Source organism: Pteronotus mesoamericanus, unplaced genomic scaffold (genome assembly GCF_021234165.1).
Source record: "Pteronotus mesoamericanus isolate MK-2021 breed Mesoamerican mustached bat unplaced genomic scaffold, CSHL_Meso_final contig_25, whole genome shotgun sequence".
Lineage (NCBI taxonomy): Eukaryota > Metazoa > Chordata > Mammalia > Chiroptera > Mormoopidae > Pteronotus > Pteronotus mesoamericanus.
The window spans coordinates 28,393,399-28,414,441 of record NW_026555105.1 but is presented as its reverse complement, the minus strand read 5'-3'; the positions used below and the strand labels follow the sequence as shown (position 1 = coordinate 28,414,441).

The following is a 21,043-nucleotide window of genomic DNA, read 5'->3' as shown; positions in this document are numbered from 1 at the left end:
GTCACTGCTTTTAGGTTTTAAGAATTAAATTCAGTTATCTAAAGCACTGCTTAGGTTGGTTTTATAATTAATAAAAACAAGGGCCAACATTTTATGCTATCATTATTGGCCAGAAATATTACATAGGCCATTTTCACTTTACCCTCAAGACCACTCTGTGTTATAGAAAAGGGTGTGCCTCTCCAGTTGTCAGATGAGTAAATATACTGGGGGATAATGAATTGCCCTAAACCATGCAGCGAGTATAAGGTAATCAGTATAAGGTAAAGTATAAATCAGCATGTCTGCTGATTCTAAACCTAGCCTCTTCCTCTTAAAGTTAGATATATTAAATTTTATTAAAATTAAATATTAAATTTAATTGGTATCTGCAGCTCGTATTCAGATATACTGTATCAATTGCTTCAGAATGGTATAGCTATTATCTGAACATAGTCTACTGAACACTCAGATTGCTTTTTTTTAAGTTAGTAATAACAGTATTGTTTTATCAAAGATGTACTTGTACAGATCATGGTTTCTTAGTGGCATGTTTAAAGAGAAGGACATTTGAGAGGAGAGTTTTAGCGATGATCTAGGCAATATTAAAGTAATTTTATGGCATTTGATTTATTATTCACCTGGTTATTTGCAGAATAAAAATTAAAAGTAATGGTAATTCTTACAAAATAAGCTCAAAACAAATATTAGTTAATTATAAAGTATAATAATAATGTTATTAATAAAGTATAAAAATAAAATGTATCTAACTCATTTTGTTTTTATGGGTCAAGGTATTATTTTTTGTAAAATATACTAAATTATGTTATTGTTATGCAGTAGACCCATGTGGTTATATCAACCCTGAAATTATGTTTCCTGACAAGGTGACTTATGTTCTAATATTCTGAAATATATGAAGAGAATATCACAGGACTTTAAAAGGAAATTGTTTGTATTTATATTTTAGTTGATTTTAAACTAAATTGTTTTTATATTTAACTACAGCTGACATTCAATATTATTCATTTCAGGTGTATAGCATAGTAGTTAGACATTCATATAACTTACAGTGATAATAAATGTCTAACAGGTGGGTACAAGGTAAGTCTTGACTCCCAGTAAGTCTTGTACCCACCTGACACCATACCTAGTTATCACAATATTATTGGCTATATTCTCTATTCTGTACCTTACATCCCAGTGACTATTTTGTAACTGCAAATAGGTACTTAATAATCTCTTCACCTTTTTCATCCATCCTCCCAATCCCCCCTCCCATCTGACTACCCATTTTGAACTAAATTAAAAGCACATAAGAACTGAGCTTTCAGAACCATCCTCCTAAGATTTCTTGGTACCTGTGCAAGACATTGCATTTAAGCAAGTCCTACTTATCTTGGCAATGGTAGTTTAACACATAGGGCATGCTTTTAAGAAAGTTATTTCACCAACAAGTTACTTTCCATGAATGAAAAATTAATTGATGTTAATGTTGTTGTTGTTTTTCCCTATTCCTCACCTGAGGATATTTTTATTCATTAGAGAGAGGGAGAGAGAGAGGGATGGAGAGAGAGAGAGAGAGAGAGAAAGAAATATCCATCAGCTGACTCCTGCATGCACCCAAAGTGGGGGTCAAACCCTCAATCTAAGTATGTACACTGACCAGAGATCAAACCTGCAGCCTTTTGGTGTATGGAGTGACACTCCAACCAACTGAGCCAGCCAGAGCAAGTAAATCAAGGTTAAATTTAAACACTTTAAAATATCGAGATGTAAACTTAATTGGAAAATCTTTGCAACCACTTTAAAACATAAATCTGTATTCCTAAGGAAGTCTTAAATTTTTTTACGTACACTAGAAAGTAGATACTTAAAATGTAAAGCCCTCATTTTTTATGTCTTAGGGTACTGACATTTTTACAGAAAATACAAGTCCGCTAAGTGCATACATTGTGCCTACAGTTAACTGATGCATATAATAAAATAAAAGCAGGCATTTCTTATTATTATTCAAGGAGGAAAAAATGGAGTCCTCTTCTGGGAACAGTTTGAGTTTTCCCCTAGTGAATAAGTGGACTATAAACCTATAATTATTTTCAGGAAAGTTTCTGTGCACTTGTCTGAAAATGGGATGAACAATGATTACTATCAGGAAGAAGAAAAGAACTGGATCTGGAATTTGTCCTTTTAATAGGTTAGGAGAGAATAACTGCTTTCATTTCCTGGATTTTTCTTGAAGCACATGAAATCTGGATTTAGTCTCCTTCTACCCTATCAGTAGAATTTATTTTTCACTCATTTAAATATCAGTGCTGTGATGAACTATAAGCAAAGTTAGGAAAATAGATTTACATATAACTTTGATCCAGCCATTGTGTGTATAGTCAATCCTCATTTATTTAGAGATTGTGTACAATATTTGCAAATTCACCTTGTCATTTTATTTGCATTTCTGTGCCTGTCATTGGTGATTTTGCTGTTTGAATTGGCTCCCCAGCCTAATAGTGCTGACATGCTATCTAGTGCTCTAAGTGCAAGAAGGCTCTGGTATGCATTCTGGAGAAAATACATATCTTAGATAAGCTTCATTGAGGCATGAGTTATAGAGCTGTTGGCTGTGAGTTGAATGTTAATGAATCAACAATAAATTAAATAAGGTGTCTTTAAACAGAAACACACATAAAACCATAAAATATTGGTTGATTGATGAAAATGTTGGGGCCAGAGCCTAGGCGAAATCTAATCCCATGCTTCCCCTCAGAGCAGCAGTTCAGTGTTCGCAGCAACTTTATAACACATAACTATGGCAGATAGTAAAAATCAACTGTATTAAACATGTGATTACAAGTTAGTGGGATAGGTCCCAGGGATCCAGGAGCCAAAGGCACAGTTCCTGTCCCTATTGGGCTAACCACTTGTTGGAGACATCAACTCACCGTGGAATGATTCGAGAAAGTGCTGAGACAGATGCAGGCAAGATGCTGAGGGGAATCTCATACCGTCTGGTGTGTCCAGGTAACAATACGCAAATCAGTAGCTACATAGCTGAAGGAATGACAGAGACAGTTTGGAAAAGATGTACAGAATGTAGGAGAATGTAAATGAGTTTATATGTTTATTTTTGAACAGAGCATAATGTCGGTGGGGCCCTGACTCATGTAGCTACCATGTTGTTACAGAAGTACACTGTGGCAAAATGCTTCCACCTCTTGCCAAAATGGACACTGGGGAAAAATGAAGAACACTGAAGAACTCCAGCGAAAAGTTGCACAGCAGAAATAGCCACACTCCTCCGGGGTCTGATTCATCCATAGCCATCATAAAAAGGTAGGCGAATAAATTGTGTTACGGTTTTGCCTTTTTAAATTTTATTCGAAAGTTTTCATACACACATATGATGGAATATTATTTGAACATAAAAAAGAAAGAAATTTTGCTGTTTGCGACAACATGAATGGACCTTAGCATTACGCTAAGTAAAATAGGTCAAACTGAGAAGGTCAAATAGCATATGATCTCACTGAGAAAGTCAAATAATATATGATCTCACTTAAGCATGGGATCTAAAAAATATTAATAAAATTTTAAAAAACTGAACTCACAGATACAGAGAACAAATTGGTGATGGCCAGAGCCAGGGGAAGCTGCAGGAGTGGAGCTAAATGGGTGAAGGGGGTCAAAAGATGCACAGCTTCCAGTTATTCAATGAGTTAGGGGCTGGGATGTGTAATAACATGTTGTATAGTTGAAAGTTGCTAGGAGAGTAGATCTTAAAAGTTGTCATCACAAGAAAATGATCTTGTCACTATGTGTGCTGAGGAATGTTAACTAGACTTACTGTGACTATTTTGCAATATATGCAAACATCAAGTCATTGTCATACACCTTAAACTGATATAATGGTATATGTCAATTATATTTCAATAAAAGTAAAAATATGCAATAATAGGAAAGCAGAAAAGTACATTTATTTATTCAGCAAGTATTTATTGTGTAACTACTATGTGCCTACTGATTGTTCTAAGCACTAGGAATATGGTAGTGAACAAAAAAAAAAGCAAGTGTGTGGCCTGAAGGAACTGATGTTCTAGTGGGGGGAGATGAGTAAGTAAATAAATGCAAAAAAATTATAAGTAAATGCAGCCATTAATAAATTTCATGAACATAGTGAGCAAGTAATGAGATAGAGGGCGATTGAGGCTACTTTAGTTCATGTGTCCGAGCAGACCACTCAGAGAATTTTGAGCTGAGAGTTGAATATTGAAGAGCCAGCTAGGTAAAGGTGTGAAGGTAGGACACTTTCTGTACCATGAACCAGGATCTGGATGGATATGTTCAAGGCTCAGAAAATAGTCCGATGTTGCTTTGAGAGGGGATTTGGAGAAGCCTGAGTTAGGAGATGACATTGGAGAGCCCTTCAGATGTGGAGAAGTGTCTTGATTTTACCCCAATGGAGACAGAAGCCCTTGAAGAGTTATTAGCAGCGTAGTTTATATTATATTTTAAAAAGGCTATTTTGCTGTATTTATCTAAGGGGTAAGGAGCTCAGTAATAGTGGAAAGCAGGGTGCTGTTACCTCGGTAAGAGATAACGGTGAGTTGGCTTAGGGACATGGCATTGGGGAATGATGGCTTTAAAGTATATTTTGCATCTACTTCAGCTAGTTTAAACTAAATGACCACCAATACCTTCTATGAATCCCCTATATAATTCTAATTTTCATATGAAGGGTATGCTGTTCATTTGTGTTTTAATATACAAGACTCAAATGGTAATTTATTTTGCTCTTTCAAAGAACAGCTTTTGGTGTATGTTTGTGGCCTGCTTTCGAAACTTAGAGGGGATTGATGTGAAATTGTGAAAAGAAATAAAAATCTTCCCTGCAATCTCATGTTTACACAGCGTATCCTATAACACTTGGTGACTAGAGCCTTCCACACGCTTTTACAGCTCCTCTCCTCCTCCTTGCCTGGTTCTTGACTTCTGAGAACATTGTTACTCAGACAACAAGAGGTAGATGGTGTGAAGGGTGTTCTCCCTGATAAGAAACCTTTGAATATTTTAAGGACTACAGACTTAGACTTCAATACTGAAACTGTTTTTAAACTTATTAAACTGTTTTAAAATTTATTTATTTTATTCTTATTTGAGGACATGCTTATTGATTTTAGAGAGAGGGGAAGGGAGGGAGAGAGGAAGAAAAACATCAATGTGAGAGAAAAATGTCTATCGGTTTCCTCTCATGTGCACCCCCAACTGTGATGAAACCTGCAACCCAGGCATGTACCCCAACCAGGAATTGAACCTGTGACCTTTCAGTTTATGGGACGATGCTACAACCACCTGAGCCACACTGACCAGAGCAAGACTGAAACTTTTATACTGGATTATTCCTAGGTGGAACATTGAAGGAAAAACTAAAATACTTCTTAAAATCGGTCTTTCAAAAAGACAAGGCTATGTGGATGTAAGCAATGTTTGCCAGAGAAACTAATACTCTCCACAGCGAACGCTTTCTGTATTGGAGTATGTGACTATAGTGCAAGGGAAGGGGAGAGAGGGTAAGGTGTTATGCAATGACCTTGGCAAGTAGGGCCAAGATTTCAAGAAGCCAACACCCACTATTGGAGCATGGACCAACCTCAAAGTGTGTGTTCAGAAGCATTTTCATGATAGCTCAACCAAACATTTTAAGAGCTCAGCAAAGTACAGACTCCTGCTTTCCGACATGCACAACTTTCTGAAATGGCTCTAAATTTGGGTGCTGTAACAACCCTTCTTCCTTCTACCCCAGACCCTTACCAAAAGGCTTTGGTTGTTAGAAAACAACTTCAGTGCAGCAATTCTACAGTGTCAGGTAATTGAAAATCATGTAAAGCTATAATAAAGTCAAAGTATAAAGGATAAGGTGCAGCAGGAGAAAGCAAACCCAGCAAACATCGGAGAGGACTGAGACTTTCTGGTACAGTTCCAAGGTCCTTTCTCCATCTCAAAGGGTGCACATCATCTTCTGATTACAACCTACCAAAATACGTATGTGACACCTTTTTCTCAGGGGAGCCAAGGCTCAAGCTTACTTATGGATATTTTATATCCCACAGCTCCAGTAGCTAAAAGCAGGCTTTGCAAACAAGTAAGTGAGTGCAAACCATCAATCCATACAATTTAAATAAACAGTACAGGATACCTCTGGGGAAATTTTGGACTTTTAATAGCACATTACAAATCACTAGCTGGTGCATTTCACTTCTGTTTTGGTTAAGAATCACTATCATGTTTCTAGGTGCCCTTAAGATAAGCACAGAGGTACCCAAAATCAACTGTAAGTTAACCCTATCTTTATACACTCAGAGAATTGAGCCATGTGAATACATCTGAGAACACCTAAAAATGTGACACCATATTCTGTGATTGGTCTTGTCATATACTGGATTGGATACAACTCTTTGATTAGCTGGAGAGATCATTAAAAGTCTAGGAAATAGTAATTGGATTCTAGAGCAATGAGAATAAAGTAAAACAGAAAGAGTAGCAGTGTCTAAGGTTGGTTTCCCTGGACTCAGATAGTAGGACAAAAAATGTGGATGGTAGTATTTATTTGGGAAGTGGTGCCATTACGCTTTTGTAGGGGAGTGGGTATGTGGGATGGGGAAGAAAAGGAAGACAGAAAAGCATTATTGCTGCTGTGACCAAGAGGTGCATGATGTCATTGGATAATTCTGGGATCCAGTGTGGAACACACCTTGGATTTATCCTGACCAAGGACAAGGAAACTGGGGTTTGTAGCTGCCTTCTCCCGTCTGGCTTGGTTGAGGGCTGCTCCCCTAGAAGGAAGTGGATGATGTTAACTCCCTGATATTTGTGATCTGCCATATATGTGGACTAAGCAGACTCCAGCAGTCAGACGAAGCCCTCAGCAAAGAGGCCCAGGTGTCTGCAATTGGAAGCCACCATCATGTCAGCATGCACAGAAATTATGAATTCCAAGAGGATATGGATGGAGCATCTACAGTTCCTGCCATAAGAAGTGATATAACAATTATCACGATCATATTATTGAGCTATCATTTATTAACTGTAAAGCCATGTACTATATTAAATGCTTTATATGCATTTTATCATTTCATTCCTATTTCTTGAGCACTCAATCTATGCTGTGTTGAGGGGTCACAAATCTATATCTTATCACCAAAATCCTGCAGTGTATACGTTATCCTATTCAGATAAGGTTGAGAAAATTTAACCAAATTCTCTGAAGTAACACATATAGGAAATAGAGGTGGGATTCAGACTCTGGTTTGCCTCCAAAAACCCTCCCTCGAACATCACTGTAATCCTTAGTTAACTAGTTAATCACTGATATTTTTCTGACATCCATTTATTGAAGAGTTGGCAGTTGATACTTGTATTTTGGGATACAAAACAAAAAGTACCCCTGTTCTCAAAGAGCTCACACATTTGTGGAAGAGAAAGACAATAAAACATGTAGTGATGTAAGTGCTGTAAAAGTATGCTGTAGCTATCAAAAAGAATCAAGAAAGGGAGTATCTTGCTGCATAACAAATGAATGCCATGACTTAGCAGCTTAAGACATTTAGCGTTATTGCTCCTGAGTCTTTGGTTGAGCTGAGAAGGCCTGATCTTAGTCAAATTCATTCATTCATCTGCAATCAGCTGAGCATTGGCTGGAGGGCTGAATAGACTAACTGTGTGAGTGTGACTTCACTCACATATCTGGTCATTGATTGGATGAAGCTAGGTCAACTCAGTTCTCCAGCAGGGTAGCCTGGGTTTATTCACATGATGGCTGTGGAAGGTTTAGGAGGGTGACCAAAAGAGAGCAAGGCTTCTTGAGACCTAGGTTCTGAACAATTACTTCTGCTGCATTCTGTAGGCCAAAGAAAAGCACAAGGCTATGTGGAAATAGACTCTCCACCTCTTGATGAGAGGAGCTTCATGGTCACATTTTGAAGGATGTAAGAAATGGAAGATCTAGATTGCAAACTACCAAGAATAGAAATATCTGCACTTGACCTTAGCCAAAAGGCTGAGAAGCAATAGGAATAGAAATATCTAGATTAAGGTTCACAGAGTGAGGAAGCATTCCCCAGCCAGAAAAAGTAGGAACCCACTGTAAGGCAAGAAAGTGTGTTCAAAGACATAGAGGCATATGTCCCATAATGCTGTCAGGTGACTTGGGAATGAAGATATACAGTGATGGGGGAAAGAAAAGAGGCAAGCACCATGAGAGAAAGGAAAAAATATGTAAAATGTATCAGAATGCAGGAAAAAATACAAGTTAACTTGTAGGCAGAATAATACGTTTATAAAAAAAAGATAAGCAAACAGGAAAATAAATAAAAGGTCAATGAGTGAATGGTTGAATGGACAGATTACTGTAGCCCTATGATTGACAAAATTATAAGATTTTTCTCTTATGAACAGATTTGTACAATTTGTATCTATTTCATAAAGGAAAAGGAGGAGGCAGGGATGAAGGGAGGAAGACAATCACTTGGTGGATGCTTAGAGAAAAATGTGAGGCTGAGAGCGTGCGTAAATTCAAGAACTTTTCAGCCTCTGTGTTGGTGGCTTCAGGAGGGTAATGCAAAGATGAAGGTTATGTGATAGAATCTCCCTGCGTGGTGTACCTTCTGTAAGCATGCTCAGCATAGTGAGCAGATTTTTGTTAAACCAGAATTTGGTTAAATTTTCTCAACCTTATCTGAATAGGACAATGTATACACTGCAGGATTTTGGTGATAAGATATAGAACTTCATCAAGGATTTTTGCATTATGGTTCCAGACTGAAATTCCAAGGCTCTGGACCCTCACAAGGCCAACTTTCTGAGCAGTTAGATAGAAATTGACATTAGGGTTCTCTGCATGTTTCCATTGGGATGTGTGTATGAAATGGTAATTTTCAGTTCATGAATTTTTTTTTCATCCTGAGATTGAATTGTGTAAATTAAACAGAAGCCTTATTCTGCAGTTTTCCTAAATGACTTTTATTGTTCTCCTGGCCTGTGTTTTAAGTATGATGTTCTCCCAAGTCACCAAGTGCAGCACAATTTAGTGTGAGGCTTAGCAGGTTGACATTAGCATCACCAGCTCCTTAGAGGCAAAATGGGAACTTGACTGGAAATAAATGCTGGTAAGACCTGTGAATGGAGAACCCAGGCCAGAATATTCACTGTCCTTGGCTTGGAGAATGTATTATGTTCCATTCTTCTCTCCCAAATATGTCGGTGATTCTTTGCTCCATATTTCTGAAAAGTGAGAAAGTGATGGCATTTTTCAAAGAAGTAAAATAAATTAAAAATAACATAGCTAAAAGTAAAGAAAAGTTAAATCTGATAGCAAAGGTACACAATCCAGTGAATACTCTCTGGAAACCTAGTGATTGATTAGTTTATGAAGGTTTCTTTGGGGAGCAGATGCCCCCCCCACTCCATTTCCCCACCTCCCCTACAGAAGTAACCACTAGCCTAAGTGTATGTCTATTCCTAGCTTAAAAAAGAACCAAACATGAATCTGTTATGAATATGTGCTTCCTTTTGAGCTTTATGATAATGATCTCACACTCATATAGTTTACAGATTTGCTCATTCCACTGAATATTTATGTGTCTAAAATTTTACCTGTGTTGTTACGTGTTACTGTAGTTCATTTTCACAGCTAAATATTTCACGATTCATTCATTGTGTGAATATATCACAATTTGTTTATTCTCCTATAAATTGACATTTCTATTGTTTCCATTTTCTATATTACGAAAATCGCATGATCATCTGTTTATACATCTCCTGGTGCGTGTGCAAGCGTTTTTCAGGGCCCTGTGGGTGGCAGCGGGTCGTCAGGGTGTGAGATAGACAGGTGAACAATTGTCCCAGGTTACCTGGACCTGAGGAGTTTCCCAGATTGTAGGATATTTAGTGCTAAAACCAGGACAGTCACAGGCCAACTGATATGAATAATCACCTTAAATAACTATGTGTTCAACTTTATAACATAATAATAAACTGTTTCCCAAAGAGATGGTAGCAATTCACACCCCCAACCAGCAGGAAATGGAAATTCCCCTTGAGAGCCATTCTCCCTATACTTGTTGTTCTCAACGTCTTAATTTTTGCCACTCAGTTGAGTGTGAAATGGCATCTCACCGTGATTTGAGTTCCCTGGTTGCTAATGAGGTCTGTATCCTTTCATGTTTTGTTCTCCATTTGTGTTTTCTTGCCTGTGAAATGTCTTCTATATCTTTTGTTGTTTTTTCTGTTAGGTTGTTTTATCCAGCATATCTTATGCACCTCCTTGTATTCTCTTGGTGTCAAGTCACCAGCAACTAATGACATTTTGTCAACAATAGCTTTAATGGCATATTGGACTGAATAATTCTTGTTGTGGGGGACTTTCCTGTACATTATAGTCTGTTTAGTGTTATCTTTGGCCTCTACCCACTAGATGCCAATGGCTCCTCCTGTTGTGACAACAGAAAAGTCTCTAGACATAAAAATATCTCTAGTCAGATGTCCCCTGGGGGACAAAATTGTACCTGGCTGAGAACTGCTGACCCAGATCCTTAGCAGCTTCCTCCTGAGGGACAGAGAAGGGAGTGAAGCAGGCGCACTTCCTCTCCATTTCTCTCTCTGATGGCCCATTCGAAGGCGTATGACCCTGTACAGCTCATTTAGAGGTGTCCCATGTCATTTAGCAGATGCATTTGCTGAACTACTGGCTGTGTTTTTTTCATGGTCTAGGCAATGCTGTGGCCAGGACAGTAACACACCACCTTGTCTTGCTTCCTACTCTTTCCTGTCTCATTTCCTTTCTCATCTCTCTCCTACCTTGGGATTACGTGTTTCAGTGAAAGCATTAGCACTTAATGTTTGTCTCAGGGACCATTTCCTAGGGAAACTGAGCTAAAACAAATGGTTGTAGAAAGGATACTGTGTGGGTTTTGGGTCTGAAGGCAGTAACAACCACATTGTGTGTGTTTGTGTGTGTGTGTGTGTTAAAGTGGAATGAAAATAAACCCTGGTGTGCAGCAGCATCACAATTATTTAATCTCTCACTTGTAGTAAATTGGGATAAGACCTAAGTGGAAAGTCAAGTGTTGGAAGATCTAGGAGCTGCAGTACACAATGAATGTTGGAGCAATAATGATTGTATGGATTGTGGAGTAGGGTGACTACTCCCTTTTGTTTTGTTTTGACCGGCAAAAAAAAGTTAGGCTGAGGCTAGTTAATTGACAACTTTAGACATGCTCTGAAAGCCAGAGAACATCGATGGCAGCTTTTTTTAAAAATTGAGGTAACACTGATTTACATTATATAAGTTTCAGGTGTACAACATTATAATTTGACAATTGTATATACTACATCATGCTTTGCAACAAACGTCAGTAGTTTTCATCTGTCACCATACCCTATGGCAGCTTGGAAAGAGACATATCTCTGGTCATTGCAGGGCAGTCTGTGATAAAATCTATGCCCAGGATTGGACTTTAAGGATGGCAGAGCTGCAAGGGAGACTGCACAGCTTTGTATGATCTCCTATTTCAAACTCATGGCTCTTCCTGACAAGGAAGCTGAGACCTAGGTTGAGTTCACTGGGGTAGATGATATTGAGAACCTTGAACTCCCAAATTCCCCTAAGCCACCTTGGAAGACAGGAGCAAGCCCTTCTCCCCTGACAGAAGAACAGCCTCACCTAAAGCAGATATCTCATAAGATGATTCTTACTCTCCTTCAGATCTTTGCTACTACTACTAATTGCTCCAAGATGATAACTAGAATGCAGTCTTACAGAAAAAGTAACAGCCCTTGTCCAGGAAGAAGTAGCTTACACATTGAAAAATACAAGTACCTGGCTAATATGTGCCATCAGAACCAAGGAAATCCACTTGGGAGTGGACTTGGCATGTATTTTGGGGAAGGCAAGATATTCTGAAGTTGGATCAGAGATGATTTATTGATGTAGAAATCATCTTGATATAGAAGTGGAATGGTTTTAGGTACAATCTGAGAATCTATCACTTCAGGATATTCCTAACTCACCAAGAAGGCCCAGAGGACACTTCATTCCCCTGAAACCGTAAGATGGCCTCTGGAGAGGAGTGCTGGCACCTTTGAAAAGCGAAAGGGTGTCATCCCTTGGTGTCTGGAGAAGCTGTCTAGGAGTTGGGCTCCCTAGTATCTCTGGGGTGATGGGATCCAGAGCAGCAGTGACCGAGCAGCAGGCATTACTATCAGGGGCAAGGTGGACTTTACTATACTAAGCAGCAAAATCAAAGTGCCATCCAGGGTTCTGATAGTGAACCACAGGGTTCTTATCATGGCTAAAGGCCTGGAAGTCTTTGTGACAGAATAATTGAATGGCTGACTGGGATGCTGCACAATTTGGGTAATTAGAACAAAAATTCAAGAAAATATGACCATGGAATATCATGGTCCCTCCCAAGTTTCCACATCTGAATCAGTACACAGATGACAAAAAGGTCATGACAGTCAGCTCATGCTCATCTTTATTTCATTTTTAGTTATTTTTACATTTTATACATCACTATTTTGTATTTATCTGCTAATTATAATACGTGAAATACAATGGGTGTGGGAACCAGTTATTTTGTCAACTTTTATTCTTGGCAATGTTTCTCCTTGTGAGGTAGGTAATGTTTGATTATGTATGTAGGAATTCTTAAGACCTAAATTGAGGATATTTCCTATAGAGAGCATTGCTTTACTTCCTATTAATAAAGTCAGGGATAACTTTCACCCTCTTTCAAAGTTCCATTCTAGGTCTGTCTCTTGGGCTTAACGGTCCTGCCTTGCTTTGCGAAGGGCCTAAGACTTGGTCTCCAGGTCATTGTTGTTATTGCCACATTCCCTTAGGTCTGTCATGCCTTTTTCATTAATTTACTCTCTATATGGATTCTCTGGCTCCATGTCTGTGTCATTTATTTTGGTGCGGCAGGGGGCGCTCAGATATTTCTTTTACTGTCTAGTGAGCCAATTTTCATTTAAAAATGTATCCAGGATCTTTTTGTATTTTAACATAGGAGCATTCAGATATCTAAACTGCATACTACCAAAATGAAGTAATTTTGGCAGCTTGAGTACTAATAAATGCAGTTAGTAACTGTCCAGTGTACCAATCATAATGGAATTGGGTTTGGTCAGGAAGTATTTAATCGAACAGATCAGAGGGGTGCTTTTCTCATTATCAGATATCCTGCTCATATGGTTAATAGATGTTGATCAAAAGACTGGGCCTGGGGGTACATATCCTGAGTGAAGTTTCGCTAGTCAACACAAGCTCCCTGGCTCTCTTCTCCATGCGTTTTCTCTTGGACATTTAACACAGAGATTCAACATATGCTGAGCTGTCCCTCTTAACCTCCACTATATATTGGAAGGAGGCTAATGTATAGTACTTTTAGAAAGATTTCCACATATTTCATTGTTTGATATATAAAAAAGACAACTTCTTAACTGTCCAGAACATTCTTACCTTTGGAATTACCAAGCCCCTGTACTCTCAAGGAGAGAAGTGTGAATGAACTTGACTGACAAGTCATCGGGTACTTGTGCCCACGGAGACAAGGCAGTATAAGAAACAGTAGGTGGTGGTGGGAACTGTGCAAACAGGGCAAGCTGTGCATTTGCAAATGCAGTGGCACTTAACTCCAGTCTGTTATTTCTCTATGGGAATGTAGCGCAGGTCGACCAGATATCTAATTTCCCAAAGAGAAGCTTGAAAGCTGGAGTTTTCTGATATTATACCTGCCAGTTTTTAAACATTGATTTATTAAAAACAAAAATATGCAAACAACAAAGAACCTGATTGCACAGGAAATCAAAACATATTTGTAGGCAACCTGCAAATTTAATCTAGCCTGCAGACAAATTCAAATAAACAACATGTATTGATAGCTTGAGATTGATGAATTTCAGAAAGTAAATCCTATCTGCATGGCAATTTGATTATTTTGTGTCAAAGAAAATAACTTTTGTCTTATTTTTGCTTTTGCTTGCTGGATTTTTTGCTTGGGAGTCTTTTCCCCTAGTAAAAATTAAAAGCCTAGTGGATACTGTATTGACTAAAACTATAGGCACAGCAAAGATATTGTGAGTGTGTGTGTAACATGGAAACATGCAAACAACTCAGAATCTCAAAAAAGCTGCCCTATGACCCATCAATAGCCCCCCTAGATTTATATCCAAGGAAAAATTAGTGCATAACAGATCTATTCATAACAGCGCCAAATGGAAATAAGCCAAATGTTCAACAATAGAAGAATGATAAATAAACCTTGGTCTGTTCATTTGATGGAATACTGTGCAACAACAAAGAGAACATACTATTGATAAAACAACATGGATGAATCTCACAGATATTATGTTGAGCAAAAGAAACCAGACACCTAAAACTATGTATGTGTGACTCCATTTATATGGTGTTCAAAAACAGGCAAAAATAAAATGTGGTTTGAGAACTCAAAAACTAGTTTATGATTATAGAATTCTAGAAGGTACACAGGAGCCTTCTAGGGTGCTGCCAATGAATGATCTGTCTTAGTGGGGTGGGGGAGTCGGGGTATTATGGCTGTAAACAGTGGAGATTTCTGCATTCTCTGTGCAATACATAGAACATAAAAAACTAAATGGGCAGCAGGGGTTGGCACAGTGAGTTTTGCAGCCCAGAGATGATCTCTGAGTTATTTAAAGGAGATTTTCAAGTGTCTTTCATCACAGGTGTGAAAGAACTAGGTGCTTGAAGGTCAGTTCCTTACATTCCTCTCCAACATGTGATGTCTCCATGGCAAATAAACATGTATATGGAGATGAGGACATTCTGTTTCCCCATGCCTGATCATCTAATTTTTTTCAAGTCTTCCAGGCTTCCCACCTATGAAATAGGAGTTCTTTTAGCCATCATAGACCTTTAGAGTTTTCCATAAAACCTAACTACTTAAAAGGGTGGAGCTTCGGAGAGTGTTACTGTGTACACTGGTCCATAAATTTCACTGCAGTATCCAAGTCTACACATTAAGAAAAAAAGAAGGGGGGAAAAAAAGGCCTTTAAGCAGACAGGCTCTCTCACTTCATTCACAAGCTTAATATTTCTTTAAAGTTCCCTAATGAATAGACTTGGTGGAGGAAAACAGGCACCACAGTCTGTTTCGGTGCTACTAGATACTTGTGCTACCACGCAGATTGTTTCTCATGCCCCGGGGCAAGTGCATCCCCCACAGGAAGCAATTGGAAAGGACCGTTAAAGAACTCCCAGCCTATTTTCTTCAGCATCTGTTCTTTAGGATAGAAAGTGGTCAAAAAGGGAGTCTCTGCAGTAGAAACCAAGGAGTAACTGAAGAAGTGGAAGCATTCACTGAGCCCTTAGGCCTGGAAGGGCTTCTGCTGATAACAATCAAGACTATGTATTACAAACACATGTGTAGATCCTAGCTGCTTATGCAGCTTCTTGCTTATGTGACATGAAATGTAAGAGCCGGAGATCTGGTTGGAGTACAAGGGATGCAGAGAGACGCGTGTTGTCACAGCCCACTGCTGACACTCTCACATACCTTCTTAAAGGCTTTGTTCCTAATGCAAAGTTTTAGGCATATCTTCACGGACTACTTAGAACATAAAACTATTCAGACTCTCCATGAAGCACTTACCTTGCTCATCTGTAACCTAAGAAAGATGGGAAAAACTGGAAAATGGTTTGTGTCAACTTCCAATTATTTTTATGTGTTTTTTAAAAGCACATTAAATATGACAGTAAGTTTGATTAAAAGTTTGGCATTTTATTTCATGAAATTTTCATTTGGCAGAATCAAACGTACCTGATTTGGGAGTCAGATGACCCCAGTCATTTTTGGTTGTGTCCCTTTGAGCCTACAATGCGGTCTTGAGCTGACTTCTTAATGTTTCTGAGTACAGAGTGAAACAATGTGGAAACACCTAGTCTGCCTATTCCAGATGTTTGATGTAAAAGAAAATGAAAGGCACTAGAAGAAAATGGAAAGTGTGAGGTCAATGGAAAGTATGATCATTATTACCCCCTTGTTTAGGAAGCATACCAAATGTCATATCTGCAAACATTTCTTGGATGAAGTTCTCTTTGATTCATGCAAATAGTGTTTTTGTTTTTATGAGAAAGGAAAGTGAGTGTTTTTAGGTGTGGAAGGATAACTAAAGAGCATGGCTTTTATTGGGGGTAAAGGAGATGTACAGCTATCATATTGAGCTTTATTATCATAAAATATTGAGCTTTATTCCAGCTTCTCTTTCTGGCTAGTCAAATGACATTAAATCCATGGAGCTGTTTTTCTTTATTTCTGAAATGGAAATTAGTATCTTCCACCTAATCTATTGATACTTAAGAGGAGGGTTGTAAACATCAAAGAAATCATGTGTGAAGTCTTTAAAAGTATAAGTAAGACAACATGCAGCTGGGATTGAAATCACTTTTTCCTTCTCTTTTCAGGAAGGCTTTGAAACAATATCTTGAAAGTTCTGAAAAAATTAATCAAGCCACCTATCCAACTTGCCATACTACCTAATTTTTTTTCTTCTTTTACAAATCTAAATAAATATAGTAAGTAGCAAAGGCATTGTACTGCCTATTGATCACAAAGGTCAAACAGTTCTCACATCATGAGCTGTTGTCAAAAACTTGGAGACCCTTTATGGCCAATGTGTTATTATATCAATGTTGGCTATCACTTAGAAAAAACATATAATTTATTGTCCAAACTGGTTTGAGAATAAAAAAAGAGAGTTGTTGATATTTATGCCAGGATAACAGTAGTAAACTAGGACTGTTCTGGGCCAAATATATTGTTAAAAAGTTTCTTTTTTCAATCAGATCATAATTATGTCTATTATGTTCTAAGCACTAAGCTAAGTGTGGAAAGATTTTCAAAAAGCAGCCAAACCAAGTGTATACCATGATTCTAGTCTTCAGGAAGCCAGAGTCCATATGGCAAGAGAAAGCTTATCAAATGCAGTGATGCAAAAAGAATAGATGAAAAACATCGTGTTCACAAGTGTTGGATTGAGTGGAGTAGAAGTTAGGAAACTTAGACATGACTGTGGAGACTCAACAGCCTTGAGTCTCTGGGGAAACTTTCTGGGAGGGGAAGACTTTTACTGAGTGGAGAAGGCTGGCAGGATCTCAGTAGATTTGGAGAAAGCAAGATGGTAGACATTTGCAGGCAAATCGAATAGCTTGGATAAACACAAAAATAGGTGGGTTTCCATGGCTGTGTGTAGAAGGCAGAGGTAAGAAGGCTATAGAGGAATTTTTAAAAAGATAAAATTTATTCTTTCAACAAATATTCATTGAGCACCTATAATATTATGGGCAATGTTCTAAGTGCTAGGGATTCAGCAGTGAACCAAACACAAACCTTACCCTTATGGCGTTTATATTCTAATATATTTTAAGAACTTCCCTTGAAAACTGCATCTCTTCCATATGAACTTTTAGATGGCAAGACATCTTTTGACAAGAAGGAGAATACTACTTGAAAAGTAGAAAACACAATGATTCAGCTTGTTTTGTGTTAAAATAATAATGGAACCCTAGCAATTAAGCTAACTGATTTTCTAAACCAAAATCTGAGAAATGGAGAAGGGTTTATCGAGCTGTCATCCATTCATTCATTCAACAAACATTTGTTATGAACCTGCAAGGTGCCTGGCACAGTGTTAGGGGCTGGATTTGCCACAGTGAGGAACATAGGGAAAGCTCCCTGCCTCTGAGGAGGCGTTAATCAAATAAAATTGGGTCTCGCATATTACATATCTCATGCCAAAGAAATGAATGTTTTTAAAATATAAAGGTTCTTCCAGCACCTCTTTATATATTCACTTTATTCATACAGAGCTAATAAGGGGAAAGCAGTTATTTGCTTTTCTCTATAATACAATTTCCTTGCTCTGATTATTTCTGTGTAGGCCCAAGTCTTTGCTTCTGCAAATTTAATAGATGCCTATGGCAACTGGGAATCAACAGCAAACAAAGAAATCTTTCTCCCACATGTCTGCTGCAGAGAGAACTAGACCATGAGAGGTCTCATTTGGAATATGTGAGATGGTAACCTGACTGTGAGGTAACCCCCCCACCCTCAACGTTCTGCTTCAGATAAGACAGTATATTTAAAACATTGTACTACAGAGTTAATATCATTGTATAAAAAAGAAATAACTTTATTATCCCCGGGGTTCTGGAGCATACATCAAAATCACAAAAACACAGATTGTTATATCTAGCCCCCAGAGATTCTGATTCTGTGGTAGTATCACAAATTTGCTTTTCTAAAAATCCTAAGTGATGCCATTGTGAAAAGTCCAGAAGCTACATGCTGAAAACCACTGTGTTATTCTTTAAATATATGGTTATGATATGACTACAATATAGGTTGATCTGTAGATGTGTAAATTATAATATTTATGAAGGAAGCTATTGTGTTCATGCCCGATATGATAGCTACTAGCCACATGTGGCTATTTTAAGGTCTTGAAATGTGGCTAAAGCTATATGTCCAAATAAAAATATTTTGGATCTTTTACATTAAATAAAATACATTATTAAAATTGTCACCTGATATGTTTTTATTTTTAATGTGGCTACCAGGAAATTTGAATGAACCTGTGGTTTGCATTACTTTTCCACTGGACAACACTGGCCTATGAAGCTTTTCTAAATGTGTGTGCTGAGGGTTTGGGGGTTTTTTGCCTTCTTTTTTTTAGAATTTTGATTCTTTTAGAATTTAAGAGTTACCAGCAGAAAAAAAGTAGGTATATTGCTTTTCCATGTAAATAAGTGGTATACTTTTTAACAATATCCTTTTGATTCAGTTTGTTTTGAATAATAGTTCACAAGATAACATTTGCTGGAAAGATTCCTTCAATAGATGTTTGACCATGACCATGCCTTAATTGCTATACCTGTTGGATCAGGTTTCCTTGAGTTTTCTTTAGTTCCTTGGAGTTGCTAAGATCTACTGTCCTTTAGGAGCAAAGGCTGTAAAGGCCATTGAACTTCCCTTCTCTGAAAGCATTTGGACCCTGTTTGCAGTACACACAAATCTGTTACAGATGGATTGTATATCTAAGCTTCAAAGAATATACGTATGACATTGGTGGAAGCAAAGACTTTTAAAACAGGACTTGGGAAGGTAATAGATACAATGAAAATGTACCTAAACACTAAATAAAAATTAAGTTCACATGTTCATCAGAAGCATTATTAAGATAGTGTAAGAAAATTATAGAATATGAACAAATATTTCAATACATGCATTGAACAAGGGACTTTTATCTAGAATTTATAAAGAACTCCATCAAATTAGTAAGAAAAGGGGGGATAATCCAATGGGAAAATGGACAAGGGACTTGAGTAGATGTATCACAAAAGTGAATATCAAGTCAATGCATGTGAAAGATACTCGTACTCATTAATCATTAGGGAAATGCAAAGTAAAGCCACAATGAGATGCTACTACACACCCACCAGAACGACTATAATGAAAAAGATTGTCAGTAACAAGTATGAATGAGGATGTGAGCAATTCATAAGCTGTTGGTGGGAATGTACATTGTATATCCACTTTGGAAAGCAGGCTATAACTATATATTAAAGCCAAATATACACACACCATTGACCTAGCAATTCCACTCTTAGATATCTGTACACCCAGCAGTAGTGCATCATTATATGTGTTCACCAAAACACAAATACTGGAACATTCATGGCAGCATTATTTCTGATAGTTTCAAACTGGAAACAGCCCAAATGTCCATCAACGTTAGAATAAATTGTGGAATAATCATACAGTGAAACAGTAGACAGCAATGTGAAAGAATGGGGCCTACAACAGTATGAATAAATCTCACAGATGTAATGTTGCATCAAAGACACTTGACCTAAAAGAATACAAGCTATGTGATTCTATACGTGTAAAGTTCAAAATCAAGTAGAATGAATCTCTGATGAAAGAAGTCAAGATAGTGGTTTATCTTTGGTGGAGCCAATGACTAAGGCACAGGTTGAGGGAGGCTTCTGGAGCGTTTCTCCTTGATCTATACTATGGCTTGAAGAATATGTTTCCTTTGTGAACATTCACTAAGCTGTACCCTCTGTGTAGTCATGTGTGTTGTAATTTAATAAAATGTTTACTTAACAACAGATAGAAGAGGAAACGCAGTCAAATTCCCATGACTGCCCGCAAAATTAACTTACCTCTTTAAACACACACACACACACACACACACACATACACACACACACCCCTTCCCCATAGCTGCATCCCAGAACTTAAAACTATAGGTTGCAATTGACTTATGGAAATTGTCTAATGAGGTTTTTGAAACTATCAGTCTTTTTATTTATTATAAATTCCTCATTAAACACATATTTAAAATAAAAAATATAACCACTGAATTATAGAACCTTACAGTTCAAGGAGTGCATTCCATATTCAATTAGATATCATGGAGCTAATAGATCTTATATGATTCAACCTATCCTAAAAAACATTTAAAAAAAAAGGTCCTTGATGGACGATATGTTCTATAAATCTTGAGATTTGAAAAAATCTATGATTCCAGACATATGACAATCATAAATTTATATGACAGTCATCCAGTTATTTGCATTAGATTGAAATGATAAATTATATAGAGGCATTACTTTAGAAAATATAATTTGCTCAACACAGCTCATTCAAAAGCCTCCATGAGTGCAGTAATGTATTTTCTTTCCGTTCTTTTGTAGAATGATATTTTTAGGAGACTGCTACATTCAAATGAATATATTTAAATTCACAAAATGTTATTAGTAATGACCATTCCATAAACATCATTGGCAAAATTAGGGGAAAAAAGGCACAAAAGAGGGATAATGAGAAATATTTTCAACTCTCGGGAAAGAGTACCAAAGCAAGTACTTTTCATGAAGAAAAACAGAGAAAGATGTTCAGTAATTCATGCACAATTTGAGCTAAAAAAAATTTATCTTCAGATAGGTTCTGAGGCTTGAGGAAAAAAT

The 21,043-nt window shown here is 37.5% G+C and overlaps 1 protein-coding gene across 3 annotated transcripts in view; it reads left to right on the top strand.

The window, feature by feature from the left end:
* PAK5 (p21 (RAC1) activated kinase 5) overlaps positions 1–21,043 on the top strand; it is a 267,718-nt gene that overhangs the window by 107,270 nt on the left and 139,405 nt on the right. For all 3 annotated transcript variants that reach the window (XM_054574046.1, XM_054574047.1, XM_054574048.1), the window contains exon 2: positions 3,162–3,309. The gene's annotated coding sequence lies outside the window, so the exon portion shown is untranslated. The remainder of the gene's footprint in view (positions 1–3,161; positions 3,310–21,043) is intronic.